The sequence below is a fragment of the Cololabis saira genome, chromosome 2 (genome assembly GCF_033807715.1).
Source record: "Cololabis saira isolate AMF1-May2022 chromosome 2, fColSai1.1, whole genome shotgun sequence".
Taxonomy (NCBI): Eukaryota; Metazoa; Chordata; class Actinopteri; order Beloniformes; family Belonidae; genus Cololabis; species Cololabis saira.
Window position 1 is genome coordinate 11,486,821 of NC_084588.1, and position 23,014 is coordinate 11,509,834.

General features: G+C 40.7%; 1 protein-coding gene across 1 annotated transcript in view; it reads right to left on the bottom strand.

Moving 5' to 3' along the window:
* LOC133458088 (protein kinase C-binding protein NELL1-like) overlaps positions 1–23,014 on the bottom strand; it is a 362,160-nt gene that overhangs the window by 120,981 nt on the left and 218,165 nt on the right. The window lies entirely within an intron of this gene.

Here is a 23,014-nt window from a genome sequence, read left to right on the forward strand (position 1 = left end):
ATACATTCCAGCTTTGAGCTGTTCAGCTTCACAATTTCCCCTTACAATGGAAAACATCTGATTGAAGTATGTAATTGACTTATATGCAACACCCAGAGGTTTTTCTTGGTTTCATCCTTTGAGAGTGTACAGTGGGATTGCTGAATTGCACAGTCAAAGAGCGACCGATCGAGTATTCAGGCGTACAAAGCCTTAACCATAAAACGGCTGATCTCCTTCATCAAAAACACGGACCTCATTTGAGAGCTTTCAGTCTTCAAAGAGTACCTGAATCCCTTTCTATCTTTATCCCAAGCACTGCACCACCCTCGAAAGCTGCTCATTTGAATACATTTTATTGGCTTGTTGCTAAAGGCTGGTTCAGTCACATCCGGCCTGTGATGTCGCCGACACGCGGCCTCAGTAATTCAAAGTCAAGAGCTCAACGCTTTTTTGTCAGCTCTCATTTTGGGTGGGAAAAGCATCTAGTGATCTAGACGTTTTTTGATCTCCATTGTTCCAGTGCCCTGTGTTTCTTTTGCAGTGTGTGTGTGTGTGTGTGTGTGTGTGTGTGTGTGTGTGTTCGCCCTCTGCAGCCTCCTCTGGGAGCACTGTTGCAGGTGAGGCCTGCTGACAGAACTGGAACTGTCATTTCACACAGGGGGAAATTAATTTTTCTGGATTTGCCAGCATGACCCCCTCCTCGCGCCCCCACCCTCCCCGAGCTCAGCCTCCTCATCCCTCTGCTGCTTTATTCATGCTATGATGTAGGTCGGGTCTGGGTACGGGGAAAAGCTAAAAATAAAACAGGATAGGACCTGCCTCACACATGCATGTGCTGGTTTGAGTGTGCACGTGCACGTATGTGCCCACTTTACCCTGAATGTATGTTTTGGAGTCCAAAAGAACGCAAGAGGGAAAAGTAAAAGACATGACTGCGTTGTCGTCCATCTATGTGCCTGCCTACGTTTGACTTTATTAACAGGCCAACAGAGACAACTTCCTCTCTAATTATAACATCACTTTGTGGAAGAATGTGTCCTAATGAGGGAGAAATAATAGCAAACCTCTTTCAAACATAGAAATGTTCACAGGTTCTGTTATGTTTTCAAAATGTAAAACGTCTGTGCTCGGTGGAGTTTCTGTTTTTGTTTTGCATTCATCAAAGTCATACAGCTATATTTTTCAAAGAGGGAATTTGGCAGTCACAAAGAAAGGTATTTTAATATTTCAAAGTCAGGCTGTTCTTTAATTGAGAAAGAATGAATGTTTAGAGGAGTTAAATTGGGCAATGTTTCATTGGAGAAGTGGTGGTGCCACAGCCGCTGGGGATTATCATCATGGAAAAAGGCCATGTGGTTTAGAAAAACAATTTTTTTGTGGCCATGAAGAAATAAGTATTGCTACCTATCTGGATCTACTCCTATTAATGTCACGGTTTTGTTCCTTGATTTTCAGAGAGAATTCTCTGTTTGTGTGTTGGACTGACAAAGAGGAGAAATGTTGGTGAAAACAGCATGTTTCCGTTCATCCATCCATCCATCCATCCATCCACTTCCATCCTGTTATCCGGGTCAGGTCACGGGTCAGCAGCCCAAGCAGAGTGGCCCAGATTTCCCCCCGCCTGTCAGCCTCTTCCTCCTGCTACTGCGGGAGGAAAGCAAAGCTTTCCCATGCCGGCTGAGAAACATAATCTGCCAGCATATCCTTGATCTGCCTCAGGGCCTTCTCCCGCTCCGACCAGATACCCAGACCGCCGAAGTCAGCTCCTTTCAAAGTGGAGAGGACTACAGCACTCAATGAAATAAAAAACAAGGTCTCAATTATTAAAGAAAAAAAAAGGGAAGGGTGGTGAAGTTATTTGTCAGTGTAATGTACACATAAAATGTTTGGACAATGCCTGAATAATGCTGTACGTATCATCGAAGCTGCCTAATCCTATATGAACCCATTATTAATCAACAAAAATGTTTATTGACACACACAAAAATCCCTGAAAATGGTATATATCAAATAAAGACACATCTGAAGGAGACTGCTTCAATCTGCCAGGTATAAAACCTCCATATCCAGAAATCTGTCCAGGCATATTATAAAATTATTGATGAATTTTAGGTTCAACAGTTTAGCTGAACCACAACAGTCGACAGTGTGTCAAGTTGTAATCAATAAGTGTCAAAATGACAACTCTTGAGAAGAAAATGAGAATAAAAACAGTATTTGTGGAGAGTTCACAGCTATTAAGTTCTGAAATTGTTGAAAATCATCCTCCTTTCAAACATGAACTTCCTCACATTATGAAACTCTCATCATTATCCAAACACATCCTCTTCACACACAATACCAGTAAAATGACCAGCATCCTCCTCTTTCTGCAACCGCTGCCCCTTTGTTCATGTGTTCACAGCCATTAATCTCACCCGGAGATTACATACCATAACTAAAGCCGTCATTCATCATACAGACATGGGCACACAGAAATGTTTCATACATACAAAAGGTTTCTTTCCTCTTCTCTTTATTTTTTTTAAACCTCAAAAGCTTTTTAGTGTAATTTTCAGAGTGAGGAAATTATTTCTCCCAGTAATTGTCATTTTTATAATTTTGCAAACTTTTGGCTTCAATAATTGCACAGATAGCCTTTGCAATAAACTGAAAATATGAACCTAGAATATTAAAAAGCTGTGCAAGCATCTATTTCTCGGTCCACCTGCTTGGTAATAACAGTCCTGACGTCAGACCAGGGTTTGTTTTAGGGGACTTGCAGTCACTGTGTATTTTCTGCAACTTATATCCAAGAATTATTGTTCTTTTGTTAAAAGTTACATCTTTGCCACATCTCGCGCCACCCGATGCAGTTTCAGATGTGTGTTATAATGGCAAAAACATAAAAACAAACAAAAAACACAGATATCCAAGAGACCCAGAGACATGTTCCTCAACAGGAACGTGAAACAATTCTGGGAAATTCTCAGTATCTAATTTTTTGTTTTCAACCAATGTTTGATCAGGCATCAAATGAACAAGGTTCCATTTCAGGAGACAGGAAGTTTGGATGGCAAAAATAACTACGTTTTAGAAATAGTTTTTCTCCTCTTATAAAAAAGATTCACTCGATGAGCTTCCTGCCTCTGAAGGAGGCTTTTATATGTGACTCTTACCAGCGGAAAACATTTCATCATTGTCACATATTGGATGTTTCAAACACTGAGGAATCCTGTAAAAACCATATTGCACATTGAAAAATTTGTTCTCTGTACATTAGAAAAGTCAGGGTTAGAGTTTAAAAGTCTTGGTAGTGGACAGAACCATCATCATTTATTGTGCTTTTGATTTGTTTTATTGAACTTTAGAGAACTGATTTCTCGTTTTTCCTCGGTTGAGGACAAATTCTTTGTTGTGCAAGTGTTCAAATTTGAATAGGTATCAGTTACACGTATTTCTTTCTAATTTGCATAGTTTTGCTTTAAAAGTATTCATTTTTCATGTCATCTCATTATTCATGACTTGAAAATAAAAGAAAATCCTGTTTCCCTCTCCTTTTCTTTTGAAAATGTTAACAATCCAGTAGATGGCTCTTAAACCATAATATCATTGAAACCAGAATATGGGATTTGTTTGTATAAATATTATTATAATTTGCATCCGCCAGCGTAAATACAGTAACTTGTATAATGTGAATAATATAATATGAAAAAAATGAATCCTACTAAAAAGCTCCTCAGAAATAAAGATACTTATGAGCTACACGTTTTGCAGGCTGTGCCGTTCTGCTATTTATTACCATGTGTTATTAGTGATGACTTTGACATGTTAGTGCAAATAAATAAGGAGGAAGGGAAAAAAAGGAGAAAATAGACTCTCTAAAAACAGAGCACAATGACAGCAAATCAAGTTCAACACCCGAACGTGGTGCAAGTCTCCACCTGTCCTTGTGAAAAACTGATGTTGATGAGGCCACGGGAGAGCTGACTGGCCTTACACGTTCCTGGAAATCCAAAGATGAAACTGGGTTACCCGTTTATCTCACAGTCCTCCGAATATCTCTGGCTCTGCAAAAATCCAGCCTCGGTGCAGCAAATAAGGCAAAATACAGCTGTTATAATAGATTAACGTAACGCTGTTGTGCAAGAGTAAAGTGAACACGATACCTCACGTCATCCTCTGCTCTAAGTGGTAACTTACACAAACATTCAAAATAACTGCTTTATAATGTTCTTTTTAGACAATGCAGGTTTTATTTCCATGATGAGAGCGTGCAGAAGCCTCTGGTGGATGAACTTGGTCAGTAAACCCTCTTATCTTTGTGTGCTGTAAACAAAAAAAAAATAACCCCACAGTTATCATCATGCAGCTGAAGGACCACACCTTGCTGATGCTGTGTGTCCTCTGCTTCTATCGGGAGACAAAGATCCACTGATGCATTTAATAAGAGCACATTAAGAGAACAGCAGCCTTTAACGCCATCCATGTCCCTGTGGAGGACTGCAGGAGTTACAGCTAAGCAGATTAGACCTGCTACTGTAAGAAACATGCCGTTTGCATTGTCTGTCAGAGAGCAGCTTGTGCTGAATGGCATGGCTCTCTATCAGAAGAGTGAAACTGCGTGAGAAGAGGTGGTTTAATCTATCTGTCACTTGGCAACTCCAACGAGGAGCTGCCATTCACAGAGCCGCACAGTGACACTTTCAAACACTGCAGACTGAAACTGTGACTCCACCTCCGTCACACAGAGCATTGCAGTTTATCGAGATGACAGGTGCTGCGTGTGTTTCTGCAGAGTGTTTCTCGCAGGTTTATTTACTGCAAAGCCTAAAGCGGTGCACCGAGCTGCCCACAAACTGAAATAAATCCATATATCAGGCAGCAGGAGACAATGCAGTGTGTAGCTCTCCTTAGTTTAACAGTTTACTTCACAGCTAAAGTCTCATTGTTGCGAAAGCCATCTGGAAAGAAAAATGGATTGTGTTTTGTAGAAACAGCGAGATGTGCTGTATATCCCAGAGAAGCACAAACTCCAATAATGCTCACTGATCTGTTACAATCATACACTTTAAAACAAGAACAAACCCTTATGTGGCGTGACTCACAGGTTTCTGAAGAGTGTAGCACAATTGTGAGGGGCCATGTCTCCACCCAGCCCCCAGTTAATCCAAAAATGGGCCCCGAGTTAGCAATTCTAGACTACATGCGTACGTGTGATGTTAAAAGGAACCTTGGTTATTAAGACTTGTAGTCCCTAATTAGCCACAATTGTTCTCTTATACTAAAATATGTTGTTAGAAACACAAAATAATCTAATTGCTTTAAAAATCTTCAATGTTTATCACATATTTTGACCTGCGGGAGGCACCATGTTCTACCTGCGCAATGCATTCTGGGGGCGATGACGTAGAGCGGTGGCTCTGGGAAGATAAGCCGCGTTAGTTTAACTGGGACAGGTATCTAAAACATAGTTGAGCAGCTCTCTCCCGGCCGTGGAGCTGACGAGGGAGCCCATAAGACGTCTCGGTTCAGGCAAACTGGATCAAAGTTCTCTTGTGCTGTGATGCACGGGAGATCTGCAAAAATGATCAAAGTCGTGCGCATCTTACCAGTGCATTGGGCTACGGCGTCAACGGCGTAGCCTATGGCGTAGCCGTGGCTCTAGAGCCTGCAGCGCACCGCCATCCGCTTTCCGCTCTCGCCGGGATGGAGACGCCGGTGGGCAGGATGCACGTTTCGGTGAGCATAGCCCACCCCTGCCCCCCCTAAAACCGGCCTCAGGGCTGGGTCCACCGTTTGATGACAGACCGGAGGCTGAGGGGACTGGCCCGGGACTTTGACGAAACGGGAGGCGCAGACTTCGCGTCAAATAGGCAAGAACATCTTTATTTATTTAATGACGCCAGATCTGGCTGGGGTTTTTATTGTAGCATCGGCTATCTGCTAGTTGAAATGTGTGGTCGGTTAGTCTGAGTTTTATGGTGTTTTTGTAGTTCATGCTGTATGGGGCTGCACTTTTTTTTCTTTTTTTAACTTTTTTGTAGGTGCTTCATCACCTTAATGTTTAGCTGTGTTTTGATCTGTGTTTCTGGTGCGCCGTCACCTGTTTAGCTGTGTTTTCATCTGTTTCTGGGTGTCAAAACAGTGGACGGGGGCTAGCAGGAGCCACCGTCTGACGTCACTACCCAGAATGCATTGCGGTGTAAACAACAATGGCGACCTACGAGTTAAATTATATTTTCAAATTTTATAAAAACGAAGACATCAAAAAGGTTTTTTATATCACATTGTTATAATTGATACCAACATTTATCTTTTAAGACCTACATGTCTTAATAGCCAGGGTTCCCTTTAAGAAATATTCACTCTGATGTGAAATCCAGTTATGATGACTAAAACTGGTTTTTGTACCAATGTATGACATTTTAACATGCGGGTCAATGGAAATTGGCTCATTGACTTTCAAGGAATGGCATGCTTTCCAACTTCCACACTGGATTCAACAAGGAGAACCCGGCGGTTGCCCCTTGGTTATGATGGACTAATGGCTCTGCCAGCTATCAAACAGTCTCTCCAAGGTAAGAATGTGTGCACTCCCTGCTCAGGTGGCTGTTCCCTCCTGCTGTTCCTCTGTCAAAGTTACACCAGGCTGCCTTGGTTATTCCCGATCAGAGCTCAACCACGGTTCCATCCTGCTCCGCTTAAATTGCTTGAATTTCACTTGAGAAAAATCTAGAAAAAAGAATCCCCCCGCTTATTTATCTTCTAGCTTAAACTGTAGCCTTACATCCTAAGGAAAGAGTATTGTTACCATTTTTTTTCAGAAAACACATCTGAGTGGGAGACAGAGGTGGGTAGAGTAGCCAAAAATTGTACTCAAGTAAAAGTACTGTTACTTCAGAATAATATGACTCAAGTAGAAGTAAAAAGTAGTCATCCAAATAATTACTTGAGTAAAAGTAAAAAAGTACTTGGTGAAAAAACTACTCAAGTACTGAGTAACTGTTGAGTAACGTCTGATTTATTTTTTTAACACAACCATTCAAACAGACAAAAGTACAAAATAATCATCTTCAGGCAAATTAAAATAAAATTAATAAAAAATAAAAAATAGCTTAAATTAAAATAATCTTAAAGTAAATTCAAGTACTTTAATAAATAATAAAATAAATAAAATAACTCAATAAAAAAATAAATTAAGGACAAGTAGCACAACATTTCAAGCCTTTGTACTTTTCTTTTTTAACCAGGCAGAACTAGAACAAGCCCATGAACTCATAAAAACTCTGTGTGTGTTTGAGTCTGTGTAAATGTGACAAAACATGCAAAAACGAACATTTTTCCCAAAGAATCACCCAGTGATGTCATGAGATTGATGCGTACGTGGATAAAAGGGATAAAAGAAAAGTAACAGCTCAACGTAGCCTAATGTAGCGGAGTAAGAGTAACAGTTTCTTCTTCACAAATTTACTCAAGTAAAAGTAAAAAGTATAGTGATTCAAAACTACTCCTAAAAGTACAAAATTTCCCAAAACTTACTCAAGTAAATGTAACAGAGTAAATGTAACTCGTGACTACCCACCTCTGGTGGGAGAGCTGTGTGAGAAAATTCTTCCCGCTCCGCTATCACTCGCTCTCATTCTTCCACACTCACATGTTCTGTCCTCTCTGTATTTTGAACATGAGAAAAAGTTCTGAAGACTTTTGTGCTTGTGTAGTACGCTACACTCAGACCAATTGCCTGATTGATTATAAGAACACTGGAGCAGCACATGGATTCATTAATATTCAGTAACACGTGGGTTTAACTCTTTCAGGCTTACTTGCTACTACATGCACAATTTTACTTTTACTTAATGTTAAATGCAAACACACATCCATTATTTTCCAACATACTGCAGGTCCTTCATCCCCACAGCCATCAGACTGTATAACAAGTAACTGTAGCCACCCATGTACAATAAACCTGTCTCTTTAAAAGTGCAATAACCACTAATACCTCACGTATTTTTGGAAATATTTGTAAATATTTTGTAAATATTATATGTTTATTTGGTGTTTACTACTTTTTTTCTCTCTTGTACATAGTCTTTTTCTACTTTTTATATTGCTCTTTTTTTATTATTTACAGTAACTATTTATGGTTATTTCTATTTTACGTTTTTTGTATAAAGCATGTGTGTGTGTTTTTGGCTGCTGCACGACTGAATTTCTCCTCTGGGAGATCAATAAAGACTACTATTCTATTCTATTCTATTCTATTCATATAAATTAATCGGAGGCACAGGCTGGGATGCACATATAGGATCCTCCGGCAGACACCTACACAACTAAACACCTACACATCTACACACCCGTGCATCTACACACACAAACACACGTGACATAGTTACAGTGACAGGCTGATTACTGTTAAATAGTTGCCACTACTGCTTGAAATAAAAAAAAAAGAATCTGGGAGGTAAACATGGATGATAAAAGAGGAAAACAGAACAAAATCTGTCAGTCATCCTACTTTTCAGCACACAAGTACCATTTACATCACAGGGACTGGTGCTTGTAATCACGGCATGCTTGAGTAGCTTGAAAGCATTAACTTTCTTGTACTACAGAGGGAAGTGTTTCCATTATTTCTGCAAAAAGTTTTACACTCAGAATGATTAAACCGTGTTCACTCGGGCTCAAAAGCTCCAAAGCATAAACCTGGCTCAAGTTGAATGGCTTTTTGTCTATACAGACACACAGCAAGTCTTCCAACCAATATGACAAATCATGTTATCAGTACAAAAAGGCTCGCACTGTGTGCAAAAACAAAGACTTGGCTGAAGAGGTGCGTGCAAACAAAAACACACCACACAGATGGGCATGTTTGAAGCTTTACACTGGGCTATATTTGATCCAGATCCTAACATAGCTAATGATACGAGCTCATTTTGCAGACTGGAAGCATATTGAGCATCCCTTTATGCCACTGTTGGGCTGTTGATTAAAAAAAAAAAGGAAAAAAAAGTGAAAAACAGTCATTTTACAATTTATCTAACTAGTGAGTGCTTAAAATCTGCAGGACACTAGATTTAAAAATAGAAACTTAACAATTTCCACCTCGAAAACAAGACAATTGCGTTTCCATATAAAAGAGATATTATTTTAGCTTACGGCTGAACCTCAGAGTTTGACACACCGCTCATTGCTCCACATTACTTCACTGAACAAAATTACCAAGCACTATTTCTTTTTTCTTTGCCCATAAACAGAAAAAATGGATCGTTGCCTTTGCTCTGATAGGTCAGACTTCAAGAATGTATTTAGTGAAACACTAAACCCAAATGAGTCATCTGAATTTAGATACTGAGAGCACACCTTGGAGTGACCCATGTCATACACGCTTAACTCTACTTGAATCTTTCGCTTAGACCCCATTTCCACCAGATCGACTATTTTAAGCGGCAAGCACACACTGAGCCCAGTTCTTTTGCTTTTTCAGCAGCAGAAATTGGCTAAATGTGCTGCTCACTGTGCCAGTAGGATTAAAATAAAAGCAAGCAGTGCACACATAGCCAAACTGTGTGGTCATCTTGCATGCTTATGCAGTCCAGATAGGAACAGATTTCAGATTTCTGTTCAGATCTATATACAGTATTTGTCAACTGCGGCTAGGTGACACAAGCAGGTCATACCTAAATACTTGCATGACTTAAAGGGGACCTATTATGAAAAACACGTTTTCTCTTGCTTTAACATATATAAAGTGGTCTCTCCTCAGCCTGCCAACTCAGAGAAGGAGGAAAGCAACCAAATTCTGCAGGGTCTGTACAGCCGCCGGGATGATCCGTCCAGTGTGATGTGGCTTCTACGAGCAGATTTGCGCATTTTCGTTACGTAAGCAAAATGCAAACCACACCTCGGTCTCCTACACTGCTGAAACCACCACTACGCCGTAGGGTACACGTTGATTTAATGCAAAACCGTAATTCAGACTTTAAGATCACAGGGAGTCGTTTACACCGTGTCATAACTGCATGCGAGCGTCAGTCTATCGCGTCGAGCTGCGTGACATCGGACGCTCTCTGTCCACACTGAAACCGTTAAACTCACGGCCAGTTAGGACAGTCCAATAGAAAATAAAGCAATGGAATTGATTTTGTCGCCGAAGCTCCCTCGCATGGGACACGCTTTGTGTACGGAGCCGGCTCTTCTGGCCGGAGAGGCTTTGTTCCCTCCCCTGCTACACGTCATTCAGGGAGCCAATCAGCACAGAGCCTCATTATCATAGCCCCGCCCCTCAGAATCCCTCATAGAGAAGGAGGTTAGAAACGGTAAAAATAGAGACATGGCCCAGAGGCTGAATTTCTGATTTATGTAGAAAAAACAAGCTTTTGATTGTTTTTAAGACATTCAAGGCCTGTTTAAAATATACATTAAATGCCATAATAGGTCCCCTTTAAATTATTTTGCATCAGTCACCATTCACCTTGTAAACGACAGAAACAGACAACAGCAGAACACAGAGAGAGGGAGAGCAAAAGCTGCTATCAAGCTGACAGTTCTCACTATGTTTCTGGATGGATCATATATTGAGACAACGTTTTTCTGCCTGAACGATGCATGTTCTTCGTGACTCAATGATCTTACTAAAAGAGGAAGATGTAGGGACAGATTTGTATGTTCCAACAAATGCAGAGTGAGTCAAATAAACAATGGGGTGGGGGTGCACAGGCAAAGAACAAAACCTTGACAGAAACTGATACAGAAGCAAAACTCAAACAATGGAACACGGTGACAGAAGCGGTAATGGACTCGCTCTGACTTTATCAATGACTAAGCCATCATTTTACAAGAGAGGAGCTGATATTGAAGTATAAATAATTGACAACGCAACATGAGTGTACTCAGTTGGTGTCATTGTTTTCAACAGTAGAAAATAAATCATGAAAAAGAAAGTTCACCTTAGTCAATTCGAAAGGTTTTATGTAATAAAAAAAAAGAAAAGAAAAAAAGAAACCCAACCCAGAATAACCTATCTCTTACCTAGTCTTAAAAATCGGGTAAAGGGCTCTTTACATGATAAACACAAGAGATCTTTATCATAATTTATTTAGTTAAATCCAAGCTGAGATGCCGAAGTAGAGAGAGACGAACTGAGTGCAATCTTTTACAAGTGAAGATTCTCAATCCTTCTTATACTTTGATCCTCAGCAGATGTGATTACTTCTATAAAAGCACATTCTTTGGCCGTTTGCTGCTCTGGAGTACTCTGGTCTGCGTTAACACAATGCCAAAAGGCAATAATTGCAGAGAGAGAAAAGAAGTATTGCTGCCTGTCAATAGGCAGAAATACTGTACAAATACACTACCAAATACAAAAAACTTCATAGCAGTACATTTTAAAAAAAAAAGTGCTTTTTAAAGCATTACCAGGACAAAGACTCTTCTCCAAAGAGAACATGACAGAGCAGCATACGTTTACAAAACTACATCTTAACAGACTGTAAGACCTCCGTAACAATGTCCTTTGAAAATACAAGACGAGAAGGAAGATGTTTTGCAGGTGAAAATCAAACAACATATCAGCACAAACTCGTATACCAGCATTCAAGCACAGTGGTGGAGGGATGATGATTAGGTCTTGTTTTTCAGCCACAGGACCCGGAAACTTAGTCCATCAACTCATTTGTATACCAACATGTTCTGGAGCCAAATTTAAGGTGATTTGTCTGACAGATACAAGTAGCCGGAACTTGTTTCATGCAACAAACAATGAATCCAAGCACTCGAGCAAATATCAAATAGAAAGGGTGCGAAAGAAAAGAATCAAGATGCTGCCACATCCCAGCCAAAGTCCAGACCTCAACTAGACTGAAAGGCTGTGGTGAGAACAAAAGAGAGCAGCGAAGAATACAATTCTTCCAAATCTCAATAAGCTGAAACTACAGTAGGTTGATGAGCAAAAATACCTCGACAAGAAAGCGAGAAGCCGTTATCATCAGAATATAAGCCACTGAATCATGAGATGTAGTTTGGCTGTTTTCACATATGTCGGCGTGTCCTCGGTGCATACCAGATGTTTCAGTTCTCAATAAGTTCAAAAAGGTTGTTAGCACTTCAGCCCAAATGCTGCGCAACAAGCCGCATGACAATGGACAACTGGTCAATACGAGTCTCAGGGCAGCGTCATGTTTCCAAATAAAACCTTCATGAAGGATAGAGCTGAAACGATGGTGAGACAACTACCATGTGCTTTAACCCTTGCTCCAGCCACTTTTTCTATATGGTTTGAACCAAATGAAGAGCAACTGCTAGCGTGACTTTCTTTTGCTATGTTTGTAAACCTGTTCCTTCACAACCCACAATCCACCAAGGTCACGCAGCTTTCAGGTCACAAAAGATCACCACCAGAGTCTGAGTACCGCACCAAGGTCACCTCTTCAGAGAATTCTTGGCACAGCAGTTTTGATGTGCACCAGAGGGCAGTTGATGTGCTCACACTGACCTAAGTGAACCACACTCATGCTCAACCTGAACAATGCCAGTGGGAAAACACCCTTAGTATACTGGTAAAGCAACTGTTTTACAAAAAGTTTAAGTCATTGCATAAAAATGACATCAATGTTCTGCAAATGTAATGAGAGAAATGAATTCAGATACAAAAAGTCTTGGGGGTAAATCCACAAAGAACAGATTGCGCCCGCAAATAGCGCTGTGAATTGCGCTGCATTTGCACCCGCAATTTGCCCCGCTTTAAGGTCCTATTCACAAAAGATTTTGCTCTAATGATATACCGGGGCAAACACGCCCATAAAGTTTTGCGGCTGAGTGCAATTTGCCCATGTCTCAGTAAGTGAGCGGAGCTGTTTCCAGTGTTCTCCATATTTCAGCACACAGATTGGTCCATAATGAAAACTGCAGAAATAAAAAATAAAGCGAGTGGAAATAAAACGCCGTGAGGCGCAAGGGCGCAATTTCCACTGGGAACAGGGGGGGCATGTCCCCCCCCACTTTTCAAACTCATGCTTTAGTTCCCCCCCCCCCCCCTCCCTGGGGACTGGGACACACGTTCCCCCGTCTTTTCAAAATCATGTTTTTTTCCCCTTACTTTTCACAGTTTAAAAACTAACGGTAGGCTCAGCCTTAAATTGCAAATTATCAAGACACTGTATGAAAGCGATATGAAAACGGCCCCGCAGCCCCCCTTCACCCCCCGCTCCCCCTCCTCCTCTCCCGTCTCCCCTCAGAGCTGCTCAGGGCGGGTTTATGGTTCTGCGTTCCTTTAACGCAGAGCCTACAGCGTAAGGTGCGCGTCGCCGCGTACCCTACGCCGTAGGCTCTGCGTCGTTTTAACGCGGGACCCTAATTTAGGCACCATACACCTGCACGTAAAGGTTTCACGCGCGCGTAAAACTCATATATATGAAAAAAAATCTGAGTCCCTTTAGGGGCTCCGTGGGGCTCCCTAAACGCAGCCCCTCATTTGTTCTGTCCTAAAGCGGTGGGTGTGAGGAGGTTCCCCGCATGTCACCACGGCAGCAGCAGCAGCACCAGAGTCCTGACTGACTGAGCTTCACACAGAGGGACACGATCAGCGCTATTTTATTTTATTATTTTATTATTTTAAGTCTGATATATGTTGTGATATGTGATGACATTATGAAGCTGTTAAACACACACATTCTAGATTTATATGTTTATATGGTGGAATTGTTTGTAATAAAGCAGCCCCTTATGTATGGATGAATCATGAACTCCATCCTGTAACTTTTATTTTCAAATCCAATACACAAGTCCACAACCCCACTTGATCTGATTGTCTACAGTCATGTCTGAATGTAGATTTCACCCTTAATATCATTCAGTATCACACAGGCTTGAATGATATTGAAGAGAGAGAGAGAAACAGAGACAGACGGGGAGTGAGGAGTTTGCGCGCAGTTTAATACACGCTTCTGAAACACGGTATTTGCTCCACTATTTTTGCGTGTGGCAAATAGCGCTGGCCTTTGTGAATAAGACGCTTTTTGCAATGAGGCTTATTTGCATAGAAAGGGGGCAATTTTGCGCCGAATGTATGAATATTACCTAATTTACATGCATGCAAATGGCACCGGCGCAGACTGCCACTATTTGCTTGGCAGCGCAGTTTGTGGAGCAATTCGCCCTTTGCGGGTGCTTTGTGAATTAGACGCTCTCTTTTTGTCTCATTTGCACCGGTTTAGCGGCCGCAAAAGCCGCGCAATCCTTTTGTGGATTTGGCCCTTGGTGTCCATTTGTCATGAGCACCAATGCTGAAAATTAAACTAAGATTTATCTTGGCCCATTGAGCCATAGCAGCCTTCCTAAATTATAATCATCATCATCATCATCATCATCATCATCATCATCATCATCATCATCATCATCATCATCATCATCATCAATATTATTATCTTTTTTAATAGGAAACGCTTGTAGATCTGAGCAAGGCTCACTGGAAGAATATAATTGGCTCAAGAGGTACTGTAGTTCTTTGACACTCTAAACAAAGCATTTGCCAGATGTCGGGGTCTGGGGAGACTTTTTATGCAAGTACATTACATCACAAAACAAGCAGTCAAAGCACATATTTAAAATGAGAAACACCTGTGTAGCTATTGTCGTGTAAAATAATAACCTTTCCTGAGCTCTTGACCTGAATAAAGACATTACAGAGCATGTGGAGGCGTAAGCAAAAGGCAGGTCTTTCATCCATGAATTAAATGTTTATGGATCTAATATTTGGATCAACAAATATGTTCACTTCACAAATAGGATGACAATAATCCTAGATGGTATAATATAGATGGTATCAGTGACAATATCAACTACATATATGTACAAAAAAAGGTAAATAGTAGTAGCATACATAATGTTTGTAAAACTAGCTATACAAACCTTGTCACACAAGTGCAGATTTTACCATGAGCCAGGTTTGTCAAAGTAGCTGTACAATAGCAACATCGGAAGTTCAACCTTACTGTAGCTACAGTAAGTGGAAAATATCATTTATAATTCAGCAGTTTTTCCATATGTGATATTTACACAAAGTGATCCTAATGAACACCATGATTTTTAATGTTTCTGGTAATGTTCAAAAGCAGCTGGGTGGTTAGCAACAATAATGGGAAAATGTTGTGGGCTGACAAATAAAACTATTCAGGAACAATATGCAACACATGAATAGGCATCGCTTACCAAGTAAGTAGTACTAATACATATTTACTTACCAACATCAAAATGTTATGCTAACAGTGAAAAATGGTGGACAGAGCATCATGATTTGGGTTTCGCTTCACAGCCTCAGGACATGAACAACTTTTCATCATCAAGTGGATATATATATATATATATATATATATATATATATATATATATATATATATATACAGTGCCCAGCATAAATGAGTACGCCCCCTTTGAAAAGTAACATTTTATACAATATCTCATTGAAAACAAACAATATTTCCAAAATGTGCACAGGTTACGTTTAATACAGCATCTGTTGAACTTTTGACTTAAAACAAAGGTTAATAATATAACTCAGATGCCATATTTTCCTTTTTTAGTCAGATTAGTGTGGTGCAAAAATGAGTACACCCCACAACAAAAACTACTAAATTTAGTACATTTAGTACTTTGTATGGCCTCCATTATTTTTAATGACAGCTTCAAGTCTCCTGGGCATGGAATGCACAAGTTGGCGACATTTGGCAACATCAATCTTTTTCCATTCTTCTACAATGACCTCTTTCAGAGATTGGATGTTGGATGGAGAGTGATGCTCAACCTGTCTCTTTAGAATTCCCCAAAGATGTTCAATTGGGTTCAGATCAGGTGACATACTTGGCCACGGAATCACTCTCACCATGTTCCTTTTCAGAAAGCCAGCAGTGGCTTTAGATGTGTGCTTAGGATCATTGTCGTGTTGGAAAAGGGCACGACGACCAAGGGCACTACTACCGCATCACCAAAATAAAGGTTTCTGAATATGATCTTCTTCAAGAACCTTCTTCTTTCTTTTTTTGTGTACATTTTTTGACCATGTCTTTTTTTTTTTTTAAATCTGCCATTGTTTTTGCATCTACCCCCCCCCCCCCCCCCCACGTTCAATACCAAGTTTGGTAAAACCTAAAGCATATATATGCATTAATCTTCAAACCAAGGTTTTTGTGTGTATGTGTGCATGGGTGTGTGCGTGAGTGTGTTTCCTTCACTAGTAATCTTGGCAGTCTACTGTGTTTTATTGTTCCTTCAAGTAAATGAAAAAGAAAAAAAAAGGGTGAATAAATAATAAATAATAAATAAAATTAAGAGGACTAAGATCGCCGAAAGTGGAACGTGAAAAAGTAGGAAAAAAAAGACCATTTGGGCGCAGTTTGGTGAGTATGTGATGTGTTGTAGTGTGTGTGAATAAATGTATAATGAGACAGACAAAAGACAGGTACTCATGAACGGGACAGCATAGATAAAAGGGGGAGGGGGTCCATTTATTATTAAATGAATTTGGTGTGTGACGTGTGTAGTGCATTTGCATTTGCACGCACTATACACTATACACTACACGCTACACCCCAGCTTGACCTCACCAGTGTGACAACAAGGAATTTGATATATACACAGAATCTGGATATATATATACAGATAGAGACTGTGTGTTAAAGTAAAATAGAAGGTCTGGAGATGCTACGCTGATGTAGCCTGTAGGTCTGGAGGGAGAGAGTCAGTGTCAAACGGGGCTCCGGGCCTTGTTGATAAGGCGAGTAACATCCACTTTCATCTACTTTCTATCAAATCTAAATCCTTTGTTGCTGTGTCTGATTCCCAGAAGCACTACAAAAGAGTACCGGCTCAAACCAAAATAAACATTCCAGGAGGAAGCGATGCGTTAAATCTTTATTCAATAGACCAAAGTCAGTCTGATCACTCCTAAATTTAACAACTCGATTTAAAAAGATCTCTAGATAAGTTTGACTGCAAGGTTCCAACACTTTTTTATTGAGTTTTTTGAAATTTTTTTAGAAGCCTCGTGTGCTCCATTTTCCTGGAAGGTAAATGTGTCGGCATCGTTCCCAACGGGAAACAAGCAGTGACAGCAGAGAAGCTGAGAAGAAGGCTGGGGAGAAAGCTTTCACCCACATAAACACACAGCATTATTTGTGGCTGTGCCCAGGCCTGTCGGGAGGGCAGCGGCAGCAGATGGTCTGCTACTGCTCCTGTTGTCTCAGGATGAGACAACAGGGAGTGAGGCGTGCCCTGTCCGCTCTCAGCCTCGGGGATGGCAACACTATGTCCTGCATCAGTGTCACACCCAACTTCGTCCCCATAATTAAGGCCAGCCCCTCTGGTTCCACCTGACAGCAGAGAGCAGCTGGAGGACAGAGGAACATGAGGAGAGGTGGATTTCTCCAGACCAACGGCAGCCGTGTCTGTCACTAGCCATCACACTAACAAACTTAAAGGGGACCTATTATGAAAAACACGTTTTTTTCTTGCTTTAACATATATAAAGTGGTCTCCCCTCAGCCTGCCAACTCAGAGAAGGAGGAAAGCAACCAAATTCTGCAGTGTCTGTACAGCCGCCCGGATGATCCATCCATTGTGATGTGGCTTCTACGAGTCGTTCAGATTCTGCTCCCATCGTTACGTAACAACATGAGCGATTTGCATCGGTTGGCCTCCGATGCGTGAAACCACCCCCATAACTAACTCCGCCGGCCGGAGCTTCCGCCCTTTTTTCATAGCGGTGTATCGCGTCATTCAGGCAGCCAATCAGCACAGAGCCTCATTATCATAGCCCCGCCCACTCAGAATCCTGCATAGAGAATGAGGTTAAGGAATGGGAAGATAAAGACATGGCTTATAGGCTGAATTTCTAATTTATTTAGCAAAAACAATCAAAAGCTTGTTTTTAAGACATGGCCCTTTAAGGTGGAAATCCCCTACAATCTAACAAATTTAAGGTGGAAATCCCCTACAATCAGTTACTGCTCAGATAAAGATACTATCAAAGGATACAACCACTCCGATAATTTATGGACACATAAGAGGAAGTTAAAAGTGAAAACTTTAGAAAGCAAAATCCTTTCTTGAGTGTGTGCGTGTGTGTGATTTCTTAACTGAAGGGTTAATGATTTACAGCTTATTTTATTGGCTCTTTAAACCATTTTACAAAACACATTCTGATAAAAAAAAAAAACTGTCACAAAAGTTGTACCAGCAGTTTTAAAACAGGATAGATGACACATTTCTTACCTCTTTGTCTGAAAATGAAGATGAGGAAACATGTCCTAGTTAGTATTCCCAATGTTTTTCTTTCCTTTTTGGTAAAATGTGAGAATAATTAGCAATATTTTTGTTGTTGTTTTCATCAATTTTAGCTTTAAACAACTTGGAAAATCCATTTGAAGATGGTTTGCCACTGGAAGTTTCAGGGTAATTGACATAATTTGAGTTAATTAGAGGTCCTCTTGTTGATTTATTTTAAGGCACTTCCTCAAACGCAAGGCCTCATTGCATGATGCCAAAGAATTAAATCAATAATGACATCGGGAAAAAAAATGTCGACCTTCACAAGCCTGGTTCATCCGTACAATTCTAATTTCCAGATGTCTTAAGGTCCAAAATTCAGCTGCTGGGTGAAACCAGGGAGAGAGCATCGTTGTCCTCAGTAAAATTGAAGTGGCAGTCTGTACGTGTATTTTTGGATATTTGCTGAAATGAAACATTTACAGAATTCTGATCACAGTCCCACACACACTACAGACAACCCATGCTGTAGGCGTTCACATTTTCGAGCCAGTTCCCGACTGCAGCTTTAAACAGCGAAGGAAGGTTATCGGTCAGAACCACCATTGAAAATTAGGCAGATTACAGTTTGGAGCTATACATTGAGACAATGATCCTAACTTTTGGAAATGTGTCCTTCAGTCTGATGAGACCAAAACTGAACTATTTGGTTATAATGATCATTGCTTTGCTTGGAGGAAATAGGGAAAAGCTTGCAGGCTTGGGGTTTCAGGCAGATTGCTGTGAGAGGGACTGCTGCATTTCGCAAAACAACACAAGAAAAAATACAAAAAAAGAGAGAGATTATACATCTCAAGACGTCAAAACATTGGGGCATAGACGGGACTTCTTCCAAATTAGTTGCAGAGTGTCTCACGGACAACAAAGTGATAGAACTGGAGAGGCCATCACAAAGCCATGATATCAGTCCTTTGGAAAATAGATGGATGGCACTAAAAATGCACGCGTGAGCAAGAACTTGACTCAGAACAAACAGTTCTGTCACAAAGAATGGGCCAAAATAACAGCAAGACATCGCGTGAAGATTCTGGGGGGCTATCCAAAACTTTTAAAGCATAACTACCAAATACTAATCAAGTGTTTGTAAAGATGGAGAAACCCAACTGCCCTGCAACAGGAAGGTTTCCTCACCTTTACTATGGAAGCTGTAGCATTGATGGTTGCAGCTGTAGAAAGTCATATTCCTTTTAAACTGGTCATACAGCAGCTAAATGCTGAAAAACTTTACCTCGGCGCCCACCACAATTTCTGGAACCTTCTGGTTTGAAAAAAAATACTAACTCAGAGCTTACTGGGCTGCATGTTTACGGGGGGTAGAATCATCTTGATATTCTGCAGTCAGTGTGGTTGAAAATGTAGATAAAAATATGGGCTTTATCATTCGACATTCATTCCAATTCAAACTCAGATCTAATCTTAATCCTAATCCCTGAAAACTGTCCCTTAAAAGTGACGATGAACCAAAATGAGCTGCTCTGGAGGAATTTTTTTTTTCATTCAGTGCTTAAATGTGGCTCACACAAAGTTCCACAGACCTGTGGCTCGGTGAAGTAAGATAAAACTGAAGATATCCCAAATATATGTGTTTTCAGAGAAGGATTATTTTCTTCATTAAATCTTCAAATGATATATGTAAATTCTCTCTCATTTAAAAGGCAATCTGAACCATAGGACAAATATGCAGAGCGTCTAGCATTCAGCAATGCTCAACCAAGCATATGCATCTGTTTTTTGTAACAGAATCTGTACATGTTACTACCTCAGACGTGCTGGAGGAACCGCATGAGCTGCTCACGTTGACGGAAGCATGGATGTTTCTGTTAACATCCACACCTGTCATCTGCTCCGCCAGCTGCCAGAAAATCCCCTTCCACACGACACAGTGGGAGATAATCAGTTCCTCCAAGCCATATCTAAATCAACCGCTGACCTGTGTTAATGAACGCCAGTTTAACAGATGCAGACAGTCACTTTAAAGCTCAGTCCAACATAACTGCTCATTATTTTATGAGTATTATTTTCCAGTTTACAGCTCATCGATTTGAAGGTATTGCTTCCGTGTCATCTCGTATACTGTATCTTCTGCAATATAACTGTGATAGATGTTTTTCCATGTCATTTTCCCTCTTTAAAACTGCTCGTTAAAGGCAGAAATGTTGCACCTCGTCATTCCGCACTGGCTAGTTTGCAGCTGACGCTTCACTGAGATGCAAGTGGAGCCAAATCTACATGTGTGTAAGTCAAAGGTCTTGGACAACAAAAATAATAATAATCAATTTTATTTATAGAGCGCTTCTAAAAGATCTCAAAGACGCTTCACAGACACAAAGATAAAACATATATAGCAGTTTTCAAGCAGTTTGTGCTACATGAGCTTTACAGAATTACAACCAAAGATTCACGAGTCTTAGTAGATTCACAAGTACTCGTTATGATGACATTTCTAGAAACAGAACTCAATTTCTACATTGTTTGCTCTTAAATCAGCAGAAGAATTGACACAACACCGACTTTAATCATCAGAAACACGCTGTCGGAGGGGAAAAGTCCATCTTGTGTTGAAGAGTGAACACGGCGCGTTGATACCAGCCTCATGTTGCACATGGAAGATGTCATGTGGTGCTTTAACATGTTACATTTTTGATATCTGTAAAAGCTATGAAGATTATATTCACACATCTTAATTTCACTGATTAATGTAAAAGGATCATTTTTTGGCTACGTTGACATAGAGTTCCATTCAGTTCAGTGCTCACAAAGGTTACCTATTCTACCTACCTACCTATTCTATTGTGACATCAAAGCACCGTTGCACCATAAATACCCTGAAACTCTGCACAGACCCGTAGTATCTTGAACCTTCAAGACACTTGCAAGCCTCTCTGGTGGAAACCACGTCTACGACTCGGAAAACACCTCAGAAAACGCTTCAGAACCTCAAACCCACATTTCCTGACACATTTCCTACCATGTTGATCACTTCAGGAATGATTCACTTCTTGATCTGGAAGCTTATGTCTAGTTGGTGTGTAGAAAGAGGAGGGATAAACACGGCCGCTATGAGACTAGAACAAAATCAACCACAATCATCACGTCTACAAAAAGAAAAACAAAAAGTTGCTTAGTGGTTCAGGGCAAACGTTGTCATTAAAAGTGTTTTGTCTGATGAAACCCAGAAAAAATGAACACAGATTAGTCCACTGAGCCTCCGATTTGTGATTTTAATGTTATGGTGTCATTTTGAGCCGTATCTCCCAGGATTATTCCAATATAATCTAAAGGTTGGAGACCAATGAGTGAATCAACCAGCTCATAATTGGTCATTGCAAGGGCAGTGACGCCCACATGGATGAGGGCAACTTTGACTTCTGTTGGTGTTATTATGTATAGCCACCAGCTGGTCAATGCAGCCACTGGTCACCACCTACAAATGCTCGAGAGTCAGACATATTCGAGCAAGAGGAAATTTTGAGATGCAGTAAGTTTAACCCGAGAAGGCAGAAATACTCTCCAGCAGGGGCCGGGCAGAAAGTCTTATGCAGTCTTAAGGATGTCATACGTGCACGTGGAGGTCATGAGGACATATATCTGCTTCTGCTGTGACCTCATTCACACATACCGTGATCTGTTTTGCTCCTGCGGCTGCTCCTTGCTGCTTCAGCTGCTTAGTCCTGCAGCCACCGGTAAGCAATGTGCCACTGAGAACAACATCACTTGGCTGTGAGGATGTTCCTGCTGTCACATCTTAGTGAAACACATAATACTACATCTCCAATATTCCCACTGTGCCCTTGCCAGCACTCCAAGCTTTTCCATTTTACACACTAGTGATCTCACGTCGCTTATAATTTGACAGCATAATGATATTTCTTTTTTACAAAAAGCACATTTTTCATTTCAAAATAAAAAGGACTGGCAAACCTTAGAAAGTCATAGATGTCTCACAAAATGGTAAGTGGTGACGAGCTGCTGGACTAGTGTGAAAAACAAACTGATAGGGGCAGAAGAAAATAAATACAAGTGTTTAATATTTAGCCGCTTAATTCAGAATAATCGTAAAAAAAGATGTCTACCTTCTGCAATAAATGCCTCATTAATGCTCCCTCTAAATCGCCAGCATTTCTTCTATCCTGACGTGGCCACAGGCTACCTTGGCTCATCTAAAGTGTCCTTCTACTGTAGCAGCCAAGGCTCTGCGCACCTGCAATGTTTTCCCTCCTTACCTGCCCAGTCTGCACTGATTCCATCAGCACCTGATTCACTGTAGCTGCCTCAAAACTTATAATTGATATAAGATCCCGCTGCCCCAAGCTGCTGACATTTAACACCATCTGAAGGACAGCCAGGGAAATGAGGAGCCTATAATGGAATATGCCTCCAGCACAAATAAGAGGAAGAGCGTCTCATAATGTGATCTGCTCCGGCGCCAAAATATCAAGTGCAATTAAATGCCAGTGATGGCGACTCAGACAAGCAGCTTGTGCATATGGAAATGAATTTGCTCTTAATCAGCTGGGACATCCTTTATATAGTCAGCTATCGTTTTTCTTGCTCTAGTAAGAGAAAACCAGACACTGACCAAACTAGATTTGGTGAAGTCAGGACAAACTCAAGGCCGGTGGCAATTAAACCTGTCCATCCTGGCCAAGTTCGGGTTTCACCATGACCTTTTGAAAGGTATGATTTTGAGACAAGAGGGGTTTTTTTTGTCTTTATTTTGGGATGTGCTCTTGTA